This window comes from Anas acuta, chromosome 2 (assembly GCF_963932015.1).
Source record: "Anas acuta chromosome 2, bAnaAcu1.1, whole genome shotgun sequence".
Taxonomy (NCBI): Eukaryota; Metazoa; Chordata; class Aves; order Anseriformes; family Anatidae; genus Anas; species Anas acuta.
The window spans coordinates 138,971,680-138,998,316 of record NC_088980.1 but is presented as its reverse complement, the minus strand read 5'-3'; the positions used below and the strand labels follow the sequence as shown (position 1 = coordinate 138,998,316).

The following is a 26,637-nucleotide window of genomic DNA, read 5'->3' as shown; positions in this document are numbered from 1 at the left end:
AAGTGATGCCAGATGTGTTTTTTGTTTCTTTCTTTCTTTTATTTTTCAAATCTTCTAACCCCTTCCAAAAATGTTGTTTTAAAATCCGGTCTTCTTAATGGCACCTGAAGCTAAGCAGTGTTTGTGGTTGGCTTAAGGCACATTACCAGCTGTTTTTTGAATCTTGTTTGCAACTTTAAGCAAGGATTGTATAACCACATAAATTTACACTTCCTCTAAGTTACTTAAAGACTTTGAATGTGTCCAGAGAACTCCACAGAGATCTGTGAAAAGAACATGTAAAACCATCAGGAATTATACACGCAGGTATGAAACACAGACATAGTATCTAAATCCTACAAAGATTTTTCTGAAAAGAGTACTCTCATAGGTTTTCTTCAGCTGTATTTTGAGGAAAAAAAAATAAAATGAAAGCACCATAGAATGTCTATGACACAAAGTTGGAGTTCAAAGAAAGGAATGGAAATAAAGGTATCTCAAGAGAAGTAGAAACATTTTTGCCTTATGAACATTCTACTTTTTGTTCAAGCCAAGAGGAGCAAGCAAACGTTGGATAATTATTCAAACCAAGAGCTGTTCACAGAACAGAGCTTTGTAGGGCTATAACTTTCCACCATGTAAGTTTGGATGCCTGAAACACAGGTCTTATTTGCTTTCTGAGGTTTATTTTAAAAAGTGTGGTTTCACAAGAAGAGTCATCATCCTCTGAAAGCAATTCGCAAGTGAAACAATGTGATTATACTTCTCGGATATTAATCTTTCATTAAGCTCTCAGTCTATTACCAGTGCAATACATGCAAAAGCCAAGAGTATGTTAATCATCTACTTCAAATTAATAAAATGTTATTCAATTTTATATACAGAACAGTGCTAATAAATAAATGTATTTTCACTTTAAGAAGGGAGAAAATGCAACTTTAAAAAAAATATGCATACACTCAATAAATTGCAAGCTATTTCTTACCAACAGGCCTATGATAACCAAACACTCCTTTGTGATTGTACTGGTTCTGTTCAGGATAGAGTTAATTTCCTTCGTAGTAGTAGGTATGGTGCTGTGTTCTGGATTTGTGATGAAAATAGGGCCAGTAACACACCAGTATTTTAATTGTTGTAGAGCAGTACCTACACAGAGCTGGGGACTTTCCAGCTCCTCGTGCTGCCCTGCCAACAAGGAGGCTGGGGGTGCACCCGGAACTGGAGGGGACACAGCCAGGACAACTGGCCCAGACTGACCAAAGGGATGTCCCATGCTATGTGGTGTCGTGCTCAGCAATAAAAGCTGGGTCAAAGAAGGAGGAAGAGGGGGGGGGGATGTTCAGAGTGATGGTGTCTTCCCAAGAAACCATTACACGTGATGAGCCCTGCTTTCATAGGAGTGCCTGAACACCTGCCTGCCGATGGGAAGTACAGAATGTATTCCTCGTTTTGCTTCTCTTGCTTTTGCTTTACCTCATAACCTGCTTTTATCCGAACTTGCAAGTTTTCTCTTTTACCTTTCTGATTCTCTCCCCTATCCCACTGAGGGGCAATGTGCAAGCAGCTGTGCAGTGCTACTGCGTTAAACCACGGCAGTGACACGCGTGCTACTGAGCAATTTAAGTTATAAAAAATAGCTTAAAATAACCCTCAATCCCAGATACACTTTTTTCCCCATGGAAAGCAGAAGAGCCCGGGCCAGCCCCTGCCACCACAGGAGGAACTCCTCACTCTCCATGCTGCATGGCTGCACACACGAGGCGTCCCACCGCTCACCCACCCGCTCCGACCGCGTTATTTCTTCTACCTCGAGCCCGTTTTAAGGCATTTAAGCCGAAAACAGGCAACGTGTGACTGCCGCAGGAGCACGAACACCCCCGCAGCCGGCGGCAGAGGCCGCCACGAGGCGGAGCGGGGCCGCCCCCTGCTGGCAGGCCCCGGCCGCGGCGGGGCCCCGCGGCCATGAGCCCAATCCCCGGGCCGCAGCGTCGCCGCCTCCCTGCCCCAAAAATGGGCCTGGAGGAGGCGTGCAGAGCCATGGGGAGAGGGCAGCCCCTCCAGGGGCCCTTCACTTGCACGTAGTAGGAGGTGAGAGCGGGCTGGCCCTCACCCACATCCACAGAATTTGTCCTCAGCAGCCGGCGATCAGCACCACACGCAACGTCAGCCGACAGAATCGGCACATGCCACTATACCTTCAGACCAGATTTTCTTTTAGACTACACCAGACTTCACACCCTGTTGGCATTATTGATGATAGCCACATTAAATCTGTAGTTTTGCACATAAGGCTTCTAGTTTTTTGTATGTTTTCTGTACAAACGAAGCTGGTTCGTTGCGGTTTGCCCATGACTCGTCATGATTTCTTCTTTCTTTTAAATATGTGATAATACTTACCAAGCACGTATCACCTTATACTTTCAAATGAGGCAATGCAGCATTATTAAAGCAGCAGTTTATTTTCCACTTGACAAGCACACTAAGCAGTTGGACAGGCGTGTAGCATGCACTGCTCCCACTGTTACGCAAGGATTGATTGCGATGTAATTTTGACCATAATATGTGCAACAGATGGCAGATGTCAAAGCATCTGATCCCCCAAATCATCATCAAGTGCTCAGCATTTCCCCATATGTACACACCTGAAAGGAAGTCAAATCCCCACCAGAGACTGAGAAACATCCACTCAACCTATATAACTATCTCTTTAGGGGAAAGACTGTAACAGAAGCATCTGTAAATAAACAAAGAAAATAGAAATACGTCCACATAGTAACACACAGGCTTCAGTTAACCTGTGCTACATCTCCCTTGCTCAGACTATGTTAAGACCTGTTGCTGGAAACTCTCTTAAGTGAGAGTAGCTCTGTTCAAGCAGATCTAGAGAAAGGGCATGCAGATGCTTCGTTCGTTTCAAAACCTATCACAGGTTCTACAGTCTGCAGTTAGAGGGCTAATAGAATTGCATGTACACGGATTATTTACTTCTATTCCTCAGAATCCACCTCTGCTAGCAAGGTCTATCCTGCATCATTGTACTTGGTGCTGCCTCCATCCCAGTGAAAGCCTTAAGAATTTTGGGAGGATCCCATGAAGTGAAGAGCATTAATACCATGCGGGAAAGATGTAGTCTGCTGCTCCACTTTGCACAGGCAACACTCATTTGCTAATAAAAACCAATGTTCCCCCTCCCCCTCCCAAGTTCCTAAAGGAACATGCTTCCTTCTTCAGATTACTTCTAGGAGTCATCTTCAATTCAGTCTCAAGAATTGTTTTACCTGATTTTTGCTGCTGCCCACACTTGCTGAAGAGTTAAATTCAGTCTTGTGGGAGCTCACAAAGGCAGATGACAGCTGTCTGCTCTGTGGAACCTAGCAGGGATTTGAGACAGGAGTAGGTTTATTGGCCTTTTGTTAAATCAAGTGCAATTTTATGTCAGGTGGCATATTACTCCTATTGATCTTGAAAGTCATAAAAATGTATTCCCCTTGGTCAACACTAAATATAGTTTTTATTTACTGCAGATCAAAGTTGACCTAGACACGCTCAAAAACTTATTTCTGTATCACGAGACTTTCAAAATTTGATTCAAACCTTGTAAGCATATAAGAGAGAAACATTGTGTGTTGGGAAGGACTAGTAGGATATAGGTGATTATTTTTGGTGGGTGTTCTTCATCTTTGGAAACGAGCCTGTCTACAGCTCTTCATGGGCACTGTACAGCCACAGCACTGGACTGGAGGCTGAACAGCACTGAACAGCACCTGTGCCTAGGAATTATGTCCAACTACCCAGTTTGCATTTGAACTAAAGCATGCTTTTGTCAAATCATTCTTCTATACATAGGTCTGCAGTCTGAGAGAAAGGAGGAAAAAGACTTTGCTAGCATCTGCTGCCAAATCAGAAAAAGACAAATGATAAGGGCACCTAGGGAGACCTTTAGCTTTTCTAGCTATCACTCGTAAGCCTGACTGACATTTTTGTTTGTGTTAGTTTTCAGTGAGACATTTGGTTCCAGGCTCGTCATTTTTTGTATCACCTAGCAGGCAGTGCTAGATGCATACTTGTGTCAGAAGGCTGGAAGCTGTGGTATATTTCAAAAATATCTTTACAGCAAAATAGTCCTATAAATAAAAAAGAGAAGCAAACAGCTTGAATTAATCCATTTGCTCTGAGACTTCCTGAAGTCATTGTCAGTCAGGTCTGAAAAGAGACTAGATGTTATCAAAACTTGACAAAATGATTGTTTTCTTTTTTCCTTTTTTTTTTTTTTTTTTTTTTTTTTCACAGAATTATGCTGTTCCATCAAGGCTGAAATGTTCCACAGGGATGTATTGATTTCAGTGGAAAGGTGTCTGTAGTTCATGGTACATTTTTGTCACTTGCAAAGGGAGATGCCAAATAAAAAAATTAATCTTTCCAATCTGAAAGCAGATACTTTCACACAATTTCGTCTTGTGACACTGATTTGAAGGGTTTGGATCTGTTCCAGCACAGACCAGAAACACATTGCAAAATGAAATTGCCATTGTTCAGAAAGCTCAACTCAGAAATCCTAGATCTGTGCCAGCCTGGCATTTCTGTGGCTGGAAGCATATAGACATTGACGTAGGCACCTTTTTATTTGCATGCACCACAGCAGATTGTTGGTCTTCTTTTAAACCCTATTAATTTAGAAACAAACATGAAGACATTCCTTCAGAGGCTGTTAGTTAAAAGGCTGTAGCTGTTCTGACAGCTTCCGTGTGGCCCAGGCAACCGTTAAGAGCAATGCTCCAGAAACGCAGGCTGTATTTCCACACTTCACCATCAAGCAGTGCATGTGGACTCTTCCCCATCTTGAGATCTATATCCGGACCTTATGTCTGTACTACATAAACCTGTCAGATTTGAGGTATGTGACACTAACCTCTGCTGCTGCCCTCCCCTCTCGTTTCTGACACTGGCAATTCATGCATTTTATTGCTGTAATGTAGCATCCCTCCTCCTACAAAACTCCATGTATCAGATGTAACTCATGGCATTGCCCAACTGACATGACCCTGCAGAACAGGAGAGGCTCTGATGCTCTGCAGAGCTGGTTGCCATGTGTCTCCTACAAGCTTCTCATGTTCAAAGGGTCTCCCCAAGGAAAAAAATATAATGTTTTTGCTGGTTACAGCCTTCTGTCACAGCCTGCTGCATGACCCAGTGCATTAAAAAAAAAAAAAAAAAAAAAGTTTAATTATAAAGGGATGAAAAGATGTTAATTTCAACTGACATCTGAGATTTCACATATAACAGCTGGACAAAATATCCATGGCCAACAGAATGAACCAGTGACAAGGAGGAAAAAAGGAGGAAGCCCAAGCCCAGCAGGGGAGGTGTCAGCAGCTGGCATCTGGAGCAAAGTATTGGTTGGGCACCCAAACCTGTACAGCACAGAAATACACCTAGTCCAAAGGAGCAGGAGATGTAGTTGCAAATATCCTTTGAATAATTTTATACCATACTACTCATTTCAAGTTTGCATATATTTTTTCTGATATTGCACTCTAGAAAAAAAAAAAAAAAAAAAAAAAAACTTCTCCTGGTGAGAAGTAGCCACAGCAGTAGCAGTTTCATAAATATCCATCCCCAGTGAAGTAATATTTTACTAATAACTTTGTCAGGAATCATAGGACCTATAATTTGTGCTTTCCAAATTCCTCCCCTGTAGTTACAGGTTTGAGAAGCACCATGAATGGCAAAAACATGAAATAACTGTTTCTTACGGAATTTCTAGCACACCTGATACATAAGGAGATTTAATCCTCAGCACAGTGGAAACTTACTCACAGCAGCCATATAAATTGGAGAGAGTTACTAAGGTGACAGCTGTCGTCATCCCAAGTGGAGATGACCTTACTGGGCCTTATAATGAGAAGACTCACAGAAATACATAATCAGTACATTTTAAATAAGTTTGTCTAGGTTAGCCTGTTCTTGCTAAAAAACTCTCCAGCTCTTCTCCTAATGTGCATTTTCTTTCAACGTGCATTCCTACTGCCCACGCAGATACAGAAGCCTGCAGTTACATTCAGAATAATGAACAGAACTGCTGTAACATAGCTAAAAATAAACAGATTTCCCATTCATGCTATTGTTGCTGCCGTGTCACACCATTCACATGCAGAACGGAGTGGGAACCCCACTCGGTTTGTCTCCAACTCTCTTCCTTTCCAAACAGGCCCGTCTTTGTTTTCCCTGACAACACTTTAAACTCTGACGGCAGAAGATAACACAGGCCTTCTGATTCTCGCTCCTGTTGCTGCTGCTAGACCCCAGCCGTCAGGGACAGCAGAACCCGTGACAGCTGGACCAACACTATGCTTGTGAAGGTCGGGCACGCTGTGTCAGGATCATCCTGGCTGCCATCACTCATTGCCTCAGTAATGGCTTCTCCTCTTTAAAAGCATATTCTGCTAGTTTCTAAACTGTCAAGTGCTATTTGGTTCTTCACTCAGAAAATAGGGCCTTACTAACAAGTGCCTAGAGATTTTTAGTACAATGCAGAGAAAAATAAAAATAAAATAAAATAAAATAAAATAAAATAAAATAAAATAAAATAAAATAAAATAAAATAAAATAAAATAAAACACATCAAAATAAACCCCAAACCCAGAAGCACTGCTAATGTCATCTACAACCTATTTTGCCCCTAGAGGGCTATGAAAACAAAAGAAATTGTGAATATTCAATTTGATTATCACATAATCTCTTCTAGGGATTGTGCATTATTTTAGGCAAAGTAGACACCTGCCTCCTGAGAGAAGCAGACCCTGAGATTCCCCAGTAAGAATGATGGGGATGCTGCCTCTGCTTCAAATTATCAGTACCTTAACTAAGGGTGCAAGAGTTGTTATTGCATTGGCCAAATCCAAACAGCACAGAAAGACCAAATGAAGATAAATACTAAAATATCAGTAGATTTTGCACACTGAGTGACATACAATCAGAAGAGTTGACTGGGAAGAAGAAAAGAAGAGGGGAAGAGAAGCAGGGAAAAGGTCTGTGGTGCTGTCCAGCAGGGAAGGAAGAGATGAAATGCCTAAAAGAAGGCTTGGCTACTGCAGCATTTGGCTTCTCTGTGCACCAAAGGGAGCTTTACTGGGTGAAAATCTTTGGCTGCAATGAGAGATGAAATGAGACCACCCCTACCTCTTTGAAAGTGTTAATGAGAAGGATACCATGGCAGTGGAAGTTTCCAGGTATCTTGCAGGTTCTTTCTCACTTACAAGATGATTTTGCCCAAATACTTGTTGTTGTTTCCTTTCGAATCTCAGATGAAGTGGGACTGGCACAAGCACCCAGTGTATCGGACTGCACCAGGAGCTGCCCTCTCAGGAGAAACAAATACTTCTCCAAACAGACAGGAATTGCTGTCTGAATTCTAAGTAAGTTATTTATATTTTAATAAATAACAATTTCTCTCTTTCCTTAGTCTTCACTCCAAATGAGGAAAACATGCCTTGTCTTATATCCCCAGATGGAATTTATGGCTTTTTAGCAAAATCTTTCAGAAATCGGTAATAGCATAGTTAATTACAGAAAATTACTCTGATGGGAAAAAAATCATTCTTAAAATTCAAACAAGACACCACATTAATATTTACGGAAGGAATATGGAAATCAGGGAAGGCTTGAGGGTTACAAGGGGACGCTAGCTCTGTGCTGCAGAGCAGCAGCAGATGCCCAGGTCCTGCAGGGTTGCCTCTGGGAGAAGGCAGGAGAACCAGAAACCAGTAATTGTTGCAGTGACTTCATTTACACATATTTACACCCTTCAGACAATAAAAGCAGTCAAAGACTTCCTTTTCTAAGGATATTCATGTCAGATTTGTGAATTGCAGAACACACTTTTTTCTTCCAGACGATCTAAAAGACTGAGGCATCATGCAACATCTTTGCTGGTTATTACATTTTGCTCAAAAGACTAGAGAAAAATCACAAATTAAACTATTATTTCACACAGTGGCATGTGCTCTAGGGCTAGTAATTTGCTCAGATGCTAAAAAAGGATGCAAATTTAAAAAATACTATTGCACTGCAAATATCAAACTCGTTCAATGCATCATTTAATGATGATGATGACTGCAACAGAAACAATGTATTTTAATAACAGTAAGTTTCTATTTTGGGGTGGAAGTTTTATGGTGGCAGAGTTGCTATTTGGATGCTGACCACCACTTAACATAATGAAAATCTGACTTTAAAGAAAAGAAATATTATATAAAGAAATGAAGATATAACTTATTGAGGAATGTATTTGGCTTCAGCTTTTGCCACTACTTGTTTGGCTCCTTTTTATCCATCAGCGTTAACAGAACAGCTCCAAAGATCAGTTCCCTAAATCATCCACAACAAATTTACACCACATGCAAGTGAAAATAATATATTTTTCAAAATAAAATTAAATAAACAAAACAAGAGATTGAAATATCTTTTAGAATGTGTCCCTATAATATCAAACAAATATTTTTTTTCACAACAAAGGCTAAAGATTTTGCTCCAGTATCTTAAATACAGACAGATTTTTCTTTTTTTCTCCTTTTCAAGTGGAAACAGTAAAAAACTAATACTCAAACATGACTAGCACTTGTTTAACCTTCTTGTTTAAAAGAACAAAACTTAATTTAAAAGCTCATAAAATATTATTTAAGATATTTCTTTACAAATCTATTTTCTTACTCAAAATGTCTACAGACCATACAGACCATTAAAGGATTTTTTTTTTTTTCACAATACTCACTGGTTTCAGATGTCCACTGGCCATTAATTTTTATGTGGTCTTAAAATTAAACTAAAACCATTCCTAACATTTTGCTATTTTCTTTAGCACAATATGACATCTGCAATATTTGCTGAACGAGGCTTTTATTCCCTACTCCATTTCTGCAAATGGGATGAGTATTATTCCTCCATTTCAAGTAATGATTTTGCAAATGACACTCAAAGCACTCCAAGCACAATGGGAGAAGTCAAAAATAAATCCTCCAAGTGCAAGGGGCAGTGCAGATGTGCACAAAGCCCAAATCCATTTTGGTCTCCTGCTGACAGCCTTATGTGCCCAACAGAAAAAGGCAGAAGAGACCACCCCAACGATAATAATTCCCTTCTCCAGCTGGAAGGGCACTTGGGTTTATGCAATACAGATAGTTTATTTTCATCAAAATTCAGTTGCATGGCCGGGAGATCTGGGCAGAAGGCAGAAATTGGTAAGCCTTGAAGGAGATCAGCCCTCTAGCAAGGATCTTGGGGGTTAAAAAAACACCTCTAGCCATTCCCTGCAGACCAAAGAGCAAGACATGCAGCGCCAGCAACAGGACTGGGCAGCTGGGACATGTGCTCAGCTTACTCTGATTAATAAATGTCCGGTTTGATTCTATGGTTTGTTTTCACTGGGCATAAGGAGGTTGATTTACCATTTCTATCATTTTCTAACTGATTTTATGGTACTCAGCAGGGATGTGCTGTCAAGTGTCTCGTGGCTCAGGCTCCCTTGGGCTCACTGCAGGAGCTGGAGTGAGGAGAAGGGACTGAAGGCAGAGCTCAGAGCCAGGGCTCGGTGCTGCCAAAGATCATCCAGCAGCCTCAGGCAAAACCACCCCTAAGGTCAGTGACGTTCCCCTCTCACTTTCCTGAAAGCAGATGGTGGAAAAATTGGGAATGAACCACCCTGCAGTGCCCAGCGCCTCTCCTCTGACAGCCCCCAGAGGGGTCTCGATGCACGGGGCAGTGACAGTGCGCAGGAATCACTGAGCAAACTGGATGTGAGGAGATGTGTCACTGAATGCCATGCACTAAGGAATCTGATTTCTTGTTAGCAATAAATTTTATTGTGTAATTCTGTCAAAGACACCAACTCATCTTTCCAGCCCCCACCATCCATCCACAGAGGCTTTCTGTACAGTACCTCTAATACAGGAATGAGCACATTGCATCAGGTCTGACAGTATTTTGCTCAAATGTTTTGCTAGCAACATAAACAATTGCTCTAGAGAAGCATAGGCTAAAAGGTCCCTTCCCTTCCCACATACACACTTTAAAACTGACTGTAAATCTTCCTATTTAGACATAAGCTACTTCAAAATCTTTCCTCCACATTAAAATGTGACAGTATTTACTGATATCTAAAGGTATTCTTGCAATCCACAGAAAAAAATAGGGTCTCTAAAGATTTTTTTTCAGTGTTGTCATCACAGTGACAAATAATTAGATGCAAGAAAACTAATTAATGCCAGTCAACATGGGTTTTTTGAAAGAAGTTTTGTCACTTGCATTTTTTTTCCATTTTTTTTTTTCTTCTCCAAGATAACGTGGCTCAAAGGCTTGAAGACAGACTTGGTTATCTAAAGCCATGTCTGCTGTCTAATAAAGGTCTTGGTCCAACTCTGGAGTAAAAGAAGTTAAATCCTTTTCATATATCTGCTGGTTGAATTAAATCACGACCAGATTAGAACAACATTTCTGATGATAATTTTTTTTTCCCCTTCCTTCCTGAAAACTTTGAAGGAGAACAAAAGTAATCCTGCAGCTAAAAGAAAAGGTCTTGTAATGCTAAATTAAAGAAGTTCAATCTATTCAGCTCATAAGGGAAGGATGACAGGTGAACTGTCACCGAATTTATATGATTACATATGGAAAACGCTTAGAGGGAAATGACTTTCCAGTCTTGCAAACAAAGGCATAAGATTCAACAGCTGTAAATGGAACTTAGACGAATGAAACCTTAAAATGATTAAATTTCCTGACAGAAAGGGAAATTAAAATTTGGAATAACTTACCTCCAGCATGGGTGAGCTGTGCTGCAGTGGCCTTGCAGCCATGCCCGTGCCTGCCTTTGCACATGCTGATCCAGACCCCATGCCAGGGGGTTGCTTTCTGGGTGACTGCTGAATGTGGGCTGATGCTGGCCACCACCACCAAGCCTACCAAGGGGTGACCCACCAGCAGCCTGCCTGGCCTCCCCTCCAGCAAATGTGCCTCCCTGGTGGTGCTGTGTTTGTGATAAATGGCTGTCACCAGATCATAAGCACTGGCATTTAGTAAAATCATGTATTGCAATGTGGTACTGCCATATGTCTGCCTATACTGGAGGCAGGAAAGGGAAATTAGACAGTTGTCACCAAACCCAAAGGCTCTCAGTATTCACAGATGACACATATTACCCTTTATGGCAAAGGGCAAATGAAGGCAAAACCCAAAGTGAATAAAGGGCACTTTTGTTGAGGAAATTCTTGGCTCCTTAGGCTACTTGCACACGTCACTGTCATGCAGCCCCAAACTGAGGACACCCCCATCCCGCTCCCCTGTAGCCTTCCATGGTCTTTGAACACCCAATCTCTGGCAGCAGCCTGCATGCATTATCCAAGAAGCTTCCCACTGTGTTCCAAAAACATGCACTTTTCAAAACAATCCCAGAGTTTGCCCAGCACATTCACCTGTCCTAGAGTGCCTCCACAGAATGCATATCCACAGAAATGAGCCTGGTTTCTTCACCCAGTGGCTTCTGGTCTGCTTTCATCAAGCAAGATGCACTGAACACAGCAGGAGTTAGACAGGTCTGAAGCAAAACACATGTGCTTTCCGGTCTAGAAAATATTTTTAGAGGAGAGCTGTGCAGAAATTCGTGACCTACCTGTGATCTAGCCCAAAGCTTCCAGCTCTTCCATACTCAGTTCAGGCCTCTGAGACCATCCAGCTACTGTTTACTCTGTCTTTTGCCTCCCAGCAGCACACAGCATGCCATCTTTCACATTGCTGCGGGTATGTCGTACCCCACACCTGCCCCCAGTGGGGGCACTTTTTGGAAATAAAAGTCATGCGATGCCGTAGACGCCGAAAACAGGCTAATATCCAAACTGTACTGTCTAACAGAGATGTGGTATAAGCATTTTTTATGACAGAGACTACAGGAGAAAAATTAATATAGTGCTCAATTTGGGGGGTATTTTAGTTGCTCAAAACACACCTCCCCTAAAAATGCTATTACAAAAGGCCCCAGTACCACCGATAACCACTCCTGAAATCATGCTTTAAAAATTGAGTATCCTCACTGCTCCCAAAACAAACTGGTTGCATTAAAAACAAAACCACAGTGAAAAAAAACGATGCACTTTTCAAAACAATCCCAGCATGTACTCTGCATGTCACTAGCAATCCACTACCAATACATCACAGCGGTCCTCCTCTCTACACAGCATACAGGCTAGACACCGCAGGACATACAGCAGCACTGATCACAATGGCTCTGGCTATCTGAAACTCAGATATTCAAAATGAGCAAAGTCTTTTGTTAGAAACTCTGAGAATTGCTCTTTAAGAACCCTTGTATGCCTAACAGGACTATTTCACAACCACTCACAGGCAAGCAATTCTGGTTATGAATACCAAAAATAGCTTTCTTTTCATCCTATAGATATAATGTTTCACAAAAATGCGATTTCTGGTGTCAGAAATTACTTTTTTTCCCTGATTCTTTATACCTTTATTACTAGAGATCTGCAGAATTATTCCACATGACATTTTTATACGCAAATAGTTTATCATGGCATTATCTTAGTAAGAAAAATAACCTAGAAAAATTAAAAATATATCTTTTTAAGTCCCATTCTTTGTGCAATGCAATGTTTCTGTGAAGTACTTTTCCCATTTCCCAACCCGACAATATAAAAACAGAAGGAAAAGAGATGGAGAAAAACACCACAATCTTCAATCACAACTAACAAGATAACACCAATCAAGAATGTGTAGGTTACGGCTGGTAGGACATATGTTAAGATTTATAAAAACAGCTTTAAATTAACTCCAGAATCCCTTCGCCTGAACAGCCACCAAATTTCTCAGAGGAAAGAACAGGTTGTGCAGTTTTCAGAGGTTGTTTTGTCTCTGGAAAATTTTATGTAATTGAAAATTGGGTTTATCAGAGGTAAAGCAAGCATCAAGCTTAACTATGGGGTAGCTGCTACAGTTCTGTAATGCCCCTTTCCCCTGGGAGCCAGCAGTCACAGCTGCCGGTGAGATGCTGTCAAAAACCCAGTGCCATTCCTACTGGGAGTACAACTAAAAATACCAGTCCAAATTAGCAGTGTGCAACGGCGGTCATTAAGCACCTTAACACCTTCCTGCCAGAACACATGCAGGGCTTCTTACTCAAATGATATCCCCATGTACCTTTACGAAGCTCACCACAACAGCTCAACGTATTTTTAGGGTACTGCTGCAAAAAAACAACCTGACAGTGAGTGTGCTAAAAGGAGCCTATTTCAAAGCAGTTTCTCTGTTCTTTCATATATCATGGAATAACTACAAGTGACATATTTAAGTGTATACACTTCAGCAGAATACCCAATATCTTGTACAAAATATGAGGTCTGGATGACACTAAACTCCGTTGCACTCTTCTTCAGCTCCCCACAGTCTTGATCTTCCTATTGCCAAGAGATGCTATTGAAACATAAAATATGTATTGAATTCACAAAGTGGCTTATATTTCCTGCCACTGCTGCACCTGCTCCCGTATTACTGCTTATTTTTAACCTTTAAAACCCATATCTGCATGTATGACAATAACAACATTTTTAATAATAGAAGTCAGAGAAGGTATCTGACTCAGAACTTTTGAGGACAGCTTATATCTTGTAACTTGTGTTATCAGTGACACTGTTTCACCATACCAGCTCCTTGTTTTTGCTTTTTTCCCCAAGCCCATGTCTGTCAAGAAATACACTCATATAGGAATGTGGCAGCTTTGGCTTTTGCTAGCACCAAAGATTTTGTTGTTTGGCAGGGGAGAAGGGAATGGCTGTCCATAGGAGCTCTCACTGTTGGAAAATGGGCAATAAAGCCAGCACTGAAATGTCTAACCTGTCCCACATTTTACATCACTTCTGTTGGCTACTGCTGCTCATTTCCTGACTGCTGTAGCTGTGCTTGTTCCTGGGCTTGTCATGGTCAGCTCTGCCTCACCTCACCCCTTCCACTGCCATCAAGTGAATCTTGAGAGCTCCAGCAATGACTGTTAGTAGTATTAGTAAAATTCCCTTGCCTGTGATACATGCCTTTATTTCATAGAATGCCAGAGTGGCTGAGGCCAGCAGGGCCCTCTGGAGCCAGCCGGTGCCACCCGTGTCCAAGCAGGGACACCCAGAGCAGGGTGCCCAGCACCACGTCCAGGCGGCTGCTGAAGGGCTCCAAGGAGGAGCCTGTGCCAGGGCTCCATCACCCCTCTCACCAGCACAATTAAGAAGAGCTTCTGTGGATTGTACATTGGCATTGTACATTAAATGTTTACAGTGTATACCTCATGGTCTTCAGGTAATGCCAATGTTGTTTCGATGCCACTTCATCTCCACTGTCTCCACATCTTAGAGGCTCTCATAGCAGCAGCTGCTTTAGTCTGAGCTTCTGCTGGCCTCTGGCACAGGCTGACAGCATTCCCACCCATTACTGATGATAACTTATGGGTTCGCAACAGAAAACTGAAGAGTAAAAAATGCATTGTACACTAAGCTGCCCTGTCCTCTAGCCATGCTGTTCCTGCTACTCTGCTGCCTGTCAGCAGCCTTTACTCAGACAGAAAACAAATTAATTTTAAAACTTCAAATAAAAAGATCAAAAACTTCAGCTCCTCTTCAAAAATAAACTAATTAAACTCTTTGCGGGTACAACAGCTGCCACCTTGGAAGAGGCTTCCTAGTGAGGTGGTTGATCAGTGTTCAGGAGGCCTTTTGACAGTGCCCTCACAAACACGCTTCAAGTGGTGGTTGGGCCTCCAGTGATCAGGCCAGTGGACTCCATGGTCTCTGCAGTTCCCTTCCAGCTGAATTATTCTATTACACTTGCTCCCTGCTCTTTATTTCAGGTTTTAGTGGAACATTACCTCTCACAACACTCCTCAGATGAGCCTTTGCAAGGCTCTGACAAACTGTTCCATGTTGGAGCCCCAGGCTGGCTGTGCTGGAGCTGCCTCCATCACCCGGCTCCTTTTCTCCTTGCCCAGACAGGGCAAAAGGACCTTTTCCCTCCTGCAGAGGAAATCTTGCACTGACTCAGTTATGAATTCTCGTGCATAAGGAATTCTGAATCCTAAATCTAAATCGGCTCTCTGTGCCGAGACTGGTGATAAAGGCTTTGCTTTAGCTGCAGGAGAAATGCTAATCAAGACGTTTAGATGCAGCCGGAGATGGTGGCATTAAGACAAAAGGAATGAAATGGTTACTTTCCTCCACATACCATCAATAAACTGCTATCTAATTTGAAGTGACATTTTTATAGCTCTTGCAGAAACATGAAAATTAGAGGGTCTACTTGTTTAATAAAATATGACAGGGGGTTTTACTTTGACATTTTTCTTTTTTATATTCTTATTAGAAATAATTAGAAATTTAATTAACAATTGATGATCGGACTGAATGTTTCTGATGAAGCCATTATTATCCATGAATAAAATAGGCTTTCCCATCAGTACTCCAAAAGTAAATTTAAATTAAGGGAAAAACCCTAGACAGGATTCTCAGCAAGTTCAATTTGAAATTGCTCTTGTTTGTAACGAGGTGGTGTTGCCTTCCATGAACAGTGCTGGTCTTACATCTTCTGGGTGCAATGCTCCGAGTTTGGCTCTCCTGCACTCTGGAGATGCCACGTGAGCATCCTCTACCTTGTGGCTAAAAAGGAACCTCCAATGTTAAAAATAATTCCGAGTATCCAAACTGATTCTGAAGTTCTGTGGTTACCAACAAGTAAAAGCTGTCTGTCACTTATTGCATGTATAAATCAAGATCTAAATAGCTAGACATTTTTATTAAAAAAAAAAAAATAATAAAAATGACAGCAGCAGAACAACAGCTGTACTATGTAACAACCACTTGTTCTGAGTATGTAATCAATATAATTATGATGATAACAAAGAGTCAAGTGACAATTTAACAAAATACCCCTAATTTTTGACCCAGCTACTGATTTGTGGTAGCTTAGGATATTTATTCAAGCCAAAAAGACCTACTAACAAGAAAAATGTAACCAGCACAAACTGCAAGTAGATACATTTTTCCAGAATATCATTGCCCCCATCTTTCATTCATGAATTCCTTTCTAATAAGTGTGTCAATCAAACAGCAAATCTAATCTGAGAAAAAAAAAAAAAAAAAAGAAAAATAAAGAAAAAAAAAGAGAGCAGATTATGGTACTGATTCTCTTTTATTCAGAACAAAGAAGAAGCTTAAATGGGCATGGAAACAATTTGTTAGTGCTTGAATATTGTTTTGGGGGAAAAAAAAATAGTGCTTGGATCACAAGTATTACAGCACTCAATCAGAAACACAGTGGCCTGAAGTTGGGAAACTGGAATGTAATTTTTAGTAACTGAAGTATGCAGAAGTGAGTTTGCGACTGTCACATGTGCAGAGCAATGAGACCCTGACCAAGACATTTCCCCCACCCACCCAAAATCCCTCCCAGGCACCACAAACTTGAGGGGAGGAGAGAGAGCTTCTCCTTCTCTGTAATAAAATGTCTGAGGGAGGGCTGGCATGAACTATGGCATGTGTCTCATCCATCTCCAGTCACAACACAGTTACTGCACCCCTTGATTTGCCATCACAGCAGCAGGAATGCACTGCAAGGTACAACAGGCAAATTGGAGCTGCTGACCATGTCTCATGAGATATTGACTTACGGATTTGTAGGCCATTTTAGCCTTTTGTTCTTTTAAACTTCTACAGAGATAGGGAACAACAGTATATTCTGACTCAATAAATAAGCTGGTTGCCTGCAGTGTGGAACAACTACAGTTCTGGAGTTTTGTCCAGCTCCCTGCTTGTTTCCCAGGGCCAGTGATCACGTAATCCTGAGGGAAGAACCAGCAGCACTGGACCAACCATCCAGTGCTGATTTCTTTAGAATGCAAGATCATTTCAACCTTCACAAAGCCACATCTTCACATTCATGTGACAAAGACGGCTGCAGACTTATCAAAGAAAAGGCAACACAGATGCATGTTATTGCTAAGTCACTCATGGTTTAGCAGTTAGAGACCTCAACCACACAGCCTTACTCCAAAGAAATAAATTTCCCCAAGTTACGTGTAGGGCCTATAAAACCTCTGGTTTATCACAGGCAAGGAAAATGACCACACCTTGCTTCCTTCAGTATCTGCACTGTAACCCAGCAGGGACACACAGCACATGGCACTAGACAACTGCTTCTACGTAACACAACTACTTTCATGCTGGTCTCCTTTGGAAGGAAACCTTTACTATGTTCCCACAAAGATAGTGATGAACAGGCACTTACAGGACCAATAAACAGTTGTTAAATACCAATAACCAATTAGTTTAATCTCAAGGTTATTGACGCTGCTGCCTGGATCTCCAAATGTTTCACCTACCAAGCTCTGTTTGCACTCTGTGACTTGGCTCTGACATCTCAGTCTGAACCGTGCCATGTCTGACACCTTCTAAAGAAAAACAGCGTACCAGGATCATTCACTTCCCTTCTTACAGTGATTAAATGAACTGTGGTTGGGCCCTTCACAGTCTGAGTGATGATACGGCGTGGTCACCAGACCATTCCCTGCAATACCAGCACTATTTAAGGACATCATTCGCAGCCATAAAAACAAACTGTGTCATTTTGTGAAGTGGTGACATTGCCCAGGACACAAACCATATTGATTTTTGCTGTGTTTATCTGTCTCTCTGTATCTCTGCAATTCCCTAGGGATTCTGATACCACTTTCTAACAGTGCATCCTTCCTGTTTTCCACTGAATTAAATGTCAGCAGATGACAACTTATGCTTTGTTGTTGCCATTCTGTAATTTAACAGCACTAAATGAGGAATGGCATCTGATTGCATAATCTTTTTGTACGAGCTCTGTATTACTTTAACATCTTTTTCTGCCATCTTACTAGGTTGAAGATCAAAAGCACAAATGGTAAACCTGTTATAAGTGTTTAATTCACTGTTAACTACTTGGTTCAGCAACTTCGTAAAGCTGACAGGCAAAATGTATTTAAGAAACTTGGGATACATGGTTAATTTTTTTTGTTTGTTTGTTTGTTTGTTTGTTTTTCCAGTAAAATAAGAATAAACAGAATAAACAGTCCAGCACATTATGTTATTGACACCAATGTAAACAATCCTCTGCCTACTTTGTTGTACAATACCAACTTCTTTACCTTGTTCAGGGGGTGCAGGCTGATTCTGCAGGACCCCCCCCCCCCCCCCCAGAGCTCCAGGCCAGCACCTGTGCTGCGATCAGGCCCCAGGGCTAGGGAACAACTCGCAGTGGGACCAGGGAAGGTGAGGCTCAGAAGGTGACTGTGGAGTTAAACTGGCCTCAAATTGCCTGGGGGTCAAAATCCCAGAATACTTTCTCCCACACTGGAAAAGGCTGGGAGTTTCAACATACTCAAATTTTAATCTAAGCAAAACAAGAAATGGAAGGAGTTGATAATCATATCACATACCTCAATAGGCAGTCGCATGGGAAATTAATGATAATTCAGTACTTCTAGTGATTTCTACCCAAGATACCACAGAATGTCAGCCAGTTCATATTCCATTAGAGCTAGAGGAGGGAGCACGTGATAATATTATCCTTGACTCCAGCAAGTGATTATAATTTTTCCTTTGTACCTAAGCCTCCAAATTAAAGAACAAATTCAGGATTATTTATTTAAAATAAATGTTTTTTAAAAGGGAAAGGAAAAATTACAGGAGTTGCAAAATCAAAAATCTAGGTAGAGTAATTTGCTCTTTGTTTTCAACTTAAAGGAATGAATGGGCCTGGAATGGGGTTTAAGATATGGCTCCAGATGAGATATGGCTCAAGATGACTTTCCTGTCATCAAGTGACTGACGCAAGCTCCTATTTCAATTAACCTTCAGAAGAATGTAATGAAAATAAGTATAACTTGGTAGAAATAACATACACATTTCAGCATTATTGAATATATTAGCAATTTACAGAGGTTGTTCTACATCTTGAGAAACTGGGAAATAGGCCCAAAAAGAAAGCAAAGGAAAATTTTAAGGCTTACATGGAACCACAAGCTGCAAATGTTAATGTCTGCAAGGAAACAGAAGCTTCAATGGCTAAAAATGTAAATGGCTGCTAGTAAGCCGCATGCCTTAAGACCATCTCAAGGCACTGTCAAATCAGAGAAAATCACGTATGCACAAAGTTGTCACCCGTCACCTTGGATATTCATTTGTATTTACTGGAGCTTCATCTCTTGTGCAACGAGTGACTCAGGCTGCTCTAGGATCCAGCATCTTTCACAGTAATGGGTTCACCAAAGCTGTAGCACTGCTCTCAGCTTCTGCTCGGCAGTTGGCCTGAGGTTACAAACTGTACTGTTTATTGAGCCTCATTAAGACTGCTGTCATGTGGGATCAGCTTAGCTCGGCTTTGAGAAAATATTATAGAATCGCCTAAATGTGCAGTTCCCTTTGAAGTTGGAACACTTAAGTTTGTAACATATTCCAGTTATTCTAATAAATCATATTCTGTGACTAACAAATGGTCACATGTTTGTTGGTTTAAAACTTGTCTCCAACAAAGGTAATAATTGTGCCAAAATACATGTAATTTGTCAACATACAGTTAATGCAGCAACACGATTATCTCCTTTGTCTAAGGAACAAAAAACAAACCCTGATCATGCAGGGGTTGCAAATACACAGTATGTGCCCAACACCTTTGGCAAGAAACCAGAGAACTATTATAAATTTCATGCTCAATGTTCAATTCATCTAGGCTGGCCCAGAATATTTATTGAACTGTTATCTCACACACTATAAAGCAGTGACAAAGTAGGTTCTGCATGAATGCTATTAAATCTCCTCATGGTGTCGTTACAACTGGTAGCCTTATTGCAGAACAAGAACTTTGCAGTTTGTGATATATTGTAGAGTAATTAATATAACAAGCCTACGATACATTATCATACTGCTCCTGCTTCAGAAGTGGGGCTGGCTTCTGGGAGATATGGAGGAGAAAAAAAGCTTCCCTTAATATGTTTGTGCATTCCCTTCGAACTATTTTATATTTTCATGCAGGAAGTCTTAGAAATGGAGGATGACAGAGAGGGGCATTTAAGCAATTGTTATAAAGATAGCACATGGTAACAGTTTTAAGTGGCAGAGGAACAGACTTAATAATCTTTTCTGTGCCTCTCTGCTATCATAAACTGTGATAAAGAACACAGGAGAAAGAATGAGCTCCAGCTAAAAGAAGAAGATAATTCCTAACACTAATGTTAATTAGTAAAGAGATCACTGAGGCATTGAACCTGCTTCTGCTAACACCAGCAGCAAAATTCCCTGAAATTTTACAGGATTGCATTCAGTGCTTAAAAAAAATAGCAGCTTCTTTATCAAACTAGATGTCCCAGCAATTTCTCCTGGGAATCTTTTTTTTCTCTTCCAGTCATTTTTTTTTTAAGATATATTCAATAAACTTTCCCCTACACAGAAAAACGAGTCCCATCCCTGTATTACACAAAAACTTTTGGAGTTGGAGCAAAAACTTTTTGGAGCATGAAGCTTATGTAACTGTAAAAATGAGAATCTAATACTATGACCAGAAAGCCCACTGTCAACTCCGGGTAACTATTTAAAAGCACTGAGTGACACATGTGAAGCACGGGTGGGGGCTATATGGAGAGTACATACATTCAGTATCCTCTGGCCATAATCACAGAGAAGCATTACTATGCTCTCATGGATCAAAACCCTCTCCTGTGTATCACCTCCATAACTTGCTAATCCATCTTCTTCATATTCCCCTTTCAAATTCTCGTCAGTTTATCAGTTTTCATGTCCTATCCTACACCTTTCTCTCCTATACTCAACAATACTTTCTGAGGAATGTCCCTCAGAAAAATTTGAATTCTATCTTGTATACAGAATATTTGATGACTTCTATATTTCGTATGTGAGTATTTTAAGTCCAGGTATAAAATGTGGGGAAGGATGAAGAATTTCTCTGTTAGCTGGCTTACAGGAGGCAATGCAGCTCTTCCTCTCGTTATTCTTTTTTCTATATATTTTTTCTAAATTATTTGTTTTTCTATTACACATTGAATTTAAGACTCAATTAAACTCTTCCGAAGTGACGTTATCTTTACATTTAATCCAGGAATTTTCTGACTGCTTGAATGTAGTTTCATTACAGTGCATAGCTCTAAATCATCCTCTGAAGTAACCATTTGTTTGCAACCACCAAACAAGCAGATCAATTCAAGTATCCTCTCACCAGCCGAGAATTTTCATGCTTAAAAGTTTAACATGAGAAAAGGAAATAGGAACCTAGAGCACTGAGTCCAGCACGACTTATCATCCTACCCCAGCAGGCCAAAAGAAGGCGTATGACAATGAATGAAAGACCCTTCAGCACATTTGATACAGTGATATCAAGCTTGTCTTTTTCTTTTTTGTTTGGAAAATGTATGCAAATTTTCTTTTCAAGCCTCTATCACTATGATCATTTCAAGTGAACAGTAATCTGACAATCTGTTTTAATGCCTGTTTGGAATAGTCTTAAAAGTCTAGGCTCTTATTTTTTTGGAATATATCAAAAGAGGCTATTACAATGCCCTGAAAGAGAGTTTAAAAGCCAATAATTTTTTTACAAAAGAAATGAAGAAGACTGGTACAAGCCCACTCAGCCTTATGGTATTATTGATCCATTTAGATGTGTAAAAGCAACACAGTAGAAGAATTGATATTTTAAAAATGAATAGATAATGGACATAGAGATGCAGTAACCAGTGATAAAGCAGCACTTCAGCGTTGAAACCTGGCTTTTCATTAGTACAGCAAAGCAAACATTTAGCTATTGTTTAATGACATTACAAAAGTAATTAGGGAAAAAAAAATGAAAACCATTCTCTTGGCAGACAAAGTAGTTTTATGTTGAAATAAAAAGCCACACCCTCAGCATGCCCCAAGGGGAACTAGAACAACAACAACAACAAACACAACAGAGGCAATAAGAGCAACACATCACAATTTCGTGAGTGAATTTTAGTTTAATTGGACATAAACACCACACAGAAATATGAATCATTGTGACTTGATTGTGGTCCATTACTATGGGGGATGAAATGCCAGCCAGTGTGACCCATTAGACCTTCATCTAATATGCTTTCCTTCACTTCAGAGCTGTGAAGTGGATGGAGCGGTGGACCCTAGCTGTGGGGTTTGCACTCTCTTCTTTGCTTGGCCATGACCTTAGAAGTAACTTTGGCAGAAGACAAAGCTTTTAGAATAATATTTCACAGTATTCCCACTTTTTTTTTTTTTTTTTATCATGAGTTGTGTATCCAGATTTAGTTCCATCATACACAGAGAATTAAAACACTAACAAAAAAAAAAGCCTAGAAATCCAAGATGAGAACAGGGGTCCCATTATGGACAAGTGGCCAACACTAATGAGCAGAACCCAAGGGAAGTTTCCTCCAGACTATAGTTGGCCAGCAGTTTCATTCCCTGAACAATGAGGATTTTTCTAGCATTCCTTAAATAAAATTAAAAAAAAAAGAAAATCATCCTATCTTAAAAAAATTGTGTTTCGTTACCACTGAGTGAATGCAAAACACTCTTTGAACTCAACTAGTCCTTTGGCCTCTGGCATTACTTCCACAAATTATTTTGTGCTAAAAAAAAAAAAAAAAGGCATATATTTTGGTAGGCATAAAATCATCCATCACCTTTGAAATTCTTTTAAATCAATGTTTTGCCTTATATAATGTAATATGAATGTTATATTATTTTTTCAAATGCTGCTCAGTGTTTTCTATACCTTATCCTTTTCCTGCTGTTCCATTTCCTGGTGACTAAAACGAACATATCATTGTGGATATTCCCCACTGACCTCCTGTACATGGTGAACGTCAAGAACCAGCATGACTTTGCTTTCCCTGTAAAGATATAGGTCAGCTATCTCTACTGGCATTGAAGAGCAGACCCAGGCAACAAAACATTCACTAACCAGATGTGCATTTTATATATTGGCATTGCTGATCAGACAGAAGCAGAGGATTAGACAGATACGCTGTTTTGAAAACCTAAACACTGCATAAGGATCATCCACATTAAACAATTATTGTGAAACTAACACTATACAAACACAGCATAAAGGCAACCAGGCACACGTTTCCATAGTGCATGACAGACAATACCACTGATATTACCCTGAGTATATGAGGTAATTAGTGACCTATATTCTTATTCTATTGTCTTTTCTTAATACTACTGATTGAAATTAGACTGCATCTAGAAAAAGGCAAAACAAGCTTCTAATGAAATAAGTGGTTGGTTTTTGGCATATGATAACATCAGCTCTTTCACACTGGATTTTTTGCCATTCCAACTAAAATACCACTTACACTGAACCACAAAATAGTGTAAAGTAGACATTAATGAGAAAATCGCTACAGACGGGAGACAAATTTAAGAACCAGAAAAGCCTAACATGGAGATTAATCTTGCGCTTGTAAGGAAAAAAAAAATACAGTTTTGAGAGTATAACTTCAGAGTTTCGGTTTAGGAAAGCATTCTCACTAAATCAAGGACAAGAGGTATCTACTAAACATATTACAGAATTATTCAAAGTGTCAGAGGAAATAGTTTCAGCAGCTTGGGATAGGCAGAGACAATTTAAGAGAGTCAGGTGCTAAGCAACTCCTTAATTCCTGCTTTCATCGGATAAGGTATGAAGAAACGGCTCGCGGGATGACTTCTAAGTGGCATCCCAGACATCCCATATAGGCTCTGCGATTCTGACTCTGGGAAGCATTGCACCTACTTATTGTTGGCTTTATGATACGCCTGCAAAAAGTGCTACTGCGGCTCCACAGCAAGACCTTGCAGGACTTCTGTTATGGGTTGCTGTTTGTGTTCTCCTACCCAAGCAGGTTGCATCACAGTGGTACCGTGTGATACTAAGGCAACTACTATCTAGTCCAACTTTGACTGAAGAGATACTAAGGATGGTTTTAGAATTATCTAAAAAGTTTGAAGTTTCTTTCAAATAAGATCAATCATATTTCAATAGAAGTGATGAAGCATTATAAACAAATAAGCTAAGCAATAGAGAAGATTTTTAAATGTTCAGGAGGCCAGAGCCCCTGGTCTACAAGGAGTATGCAGCCTTGGGCCTGAAAAACCTTGGAGAAATCACCTACTGAAATTTCAAAGGTCCAAGCAGCCCTTCCTTTTTCTGGTATGCTAACAGCTGTCCCCTTTCTCAAAAGAAATATATATATTTCTGGAGCGGTCTGAAAACTTTCCGGGCCCTAAGCAGTGACCTGGCAAACTCAGCAGCCTGCTCTTCTTCCTTCCCTGACCACCTTCTACATTATTCCACAGTCTATCAACTTTTCCTTCTCCTATTTTTGCTTCAATTTGATTTGCTATGCTTAAATGCTTTAGAAGAAACTATAATTATGATGTAACACACTTGGAAAGTTTTTGTCATATTTAAAACATTTTAATTTCTGTCATGCTACCTCCTTCCTAAATCTATAATCCAGAATCTATTCATTTTCCTAGAGCCATCAAACTGTTTCTCTATACACGTGTAACTCCATTTTTTTCTCAGCTTCTTCCCTTGTTTTCATTCATTCACTCATACTCCCACCACTTCTTTCACTTCTCTCCTGATCACTTCCTCCCTTTATTCACTCAATCTTTTCATTGGCCCTCTTTAATTACTTAATTTGCACAGAAAGGAAAATAAAAAGGAAAGCGGAGTATTTATAACAACTAAATGTTTTCAGAAAGGAATTATACAGGAAAACTTTACGGATAGTTCATTCATCTGCTCCACCTGAGTCCTTCCTGAAGGATCCTTGGGACAGACGCAGCCAACAGTGATGCCCAGGAGCCCCCCACTACCAAGATGTACTGACCATGCTGCAGAAGATTTCTGTCATTATTTTCATCTCATAGATCTTTAAAGCAACAGACTGCACAAGGACAATGAGAGAGAGAAGCCTGAGCCAGAACATGAGATTCTAGCACCTTTACCAAATACCAAATTAAAGCTGGGTAGTAAATGGCTCTATCTATCCAGCAAAATTTGTTACATGTTTGGCAAAACTACCTGGCCTGAAGAGGACTTCATCTGCCAACACATCATAAATCTGCAGATTTTTAGCACCACAGAATGCAGCCCTACCTACATTTAATGAAAAAATGGAAGGACATATTTTACACTTGAATGCACCGACACAGCTTCTGTTGAAGCTAATGGACTACTCACGGTGATAACTGCTGCTCTTCATAATTACAAGCTGTGGTAGCTGGGGACTTCAGCCATGACTCTACGTTGGTGCAACACCCCATATATATCACATTAAGTGCCGTACTTACTGGCACTTTCAGGGATTGTCCATGGGCTAGGCGGGAGCATGAGGCTTCAGGCAGATGATTTACCTTCTCTGTACTTTGTTGCCTACCTGTAAATCCCAGCAGCTTATGTTGTGAAAGGTTGAGAATAAAATACACCGAAAGTTTTGAGGAAGGACTATTTAGCGGTAACTGAACCTTTATTTGTAGCTACCGTACCTATGATTTTCAATTCCTGAATCCACAGCTCGCTCACCTTCCTGAAGCTGAATGTCGTCTTTCCTTCTTTACATCCACAACATATTCAGAAGGCACCTCACTCTTTGCTTTCCTACTTACTGAAGCAACTATTATGCCACCGGTACATCTACAAAGAAGGGGTGGGGGATGTTACCTTTTTTTATATGGTATTACAAACGAAACTATATATTTCTACAAGATAAAAAACACAAACAGTGCACTAAACAAATGTAAGAATACATTCAACCGAGAAGATCTCAAATACTTTGACAATAGAAATTAATCTTTTATTAAGAAACAATCTAGGTTTTGGTTTTTGTTGTTTTTTATATATATATATATATATATATATATATATATATATATATGTATATAAATATGTATCCTTGTTATCACATGCTTTCACTAAAATGCAAAGTAAAAAGGGCTCAGCTCTTCCTCCTCTCCCTCAGAAGACCTACCTACAGGTCCCACTGGAGAGAGAACAGCAGTGCCTGAAACTACATGGTAACAGACCTGGCCCTGATTTCCCTTCCGCTGAGATGAAGCCCCTGTAACACCACTGGGTTCAATGGGTTATGCCTCATGTACAAGGTGAGGAGACCACAGAAATGTCTCTGTAGGCAGGAATAGAGATTACTGCAAAGGAACACATCAAATTACTGGAGATTCATGAGACTGATCTTGCAGTAAGTCACAGGCCATCTGTCTTTACATACATAAATCTAAGAGATTTTCAAAAAGCAATTACAGCATATACTTAAACCCATTTGCAGACATTACAAGTAAGGCCTGTGGATCTTGTAACCACACTAACACCTCAAAACATGACTTCACTTGGCAACTCCAGGCTGTCCGCCTCCAGCTGACACCACAAGCAGCAATGACCATCTGAGAAACCCTTAATCACAATATTCACAGAAATTAAGTTAGATCCACTGGTCAAGGATATTTTTTTCTTTACAAAGCATATACAAGACAGTCAGGAAGACAATTTACTTAGGCTACTAAGTACTAATATCTGCAATGATTTACTGCA

At 40.3% G+C, this 26,637-nt stretch overlaps 1 protein-coding gene across 5 annotated transcripts in view; it reads right to left on the bottom strand.

Moving 5' to 3' along the window:
- OXR1 (oxidation resistance 1) overlaps positions 1-26,637 on the bottom strand; it is a 267,820-nt gene that overhangs the window by 181,112 nt on the left and 60,071 nt on the right. The window lies entirely within an intron of this gene.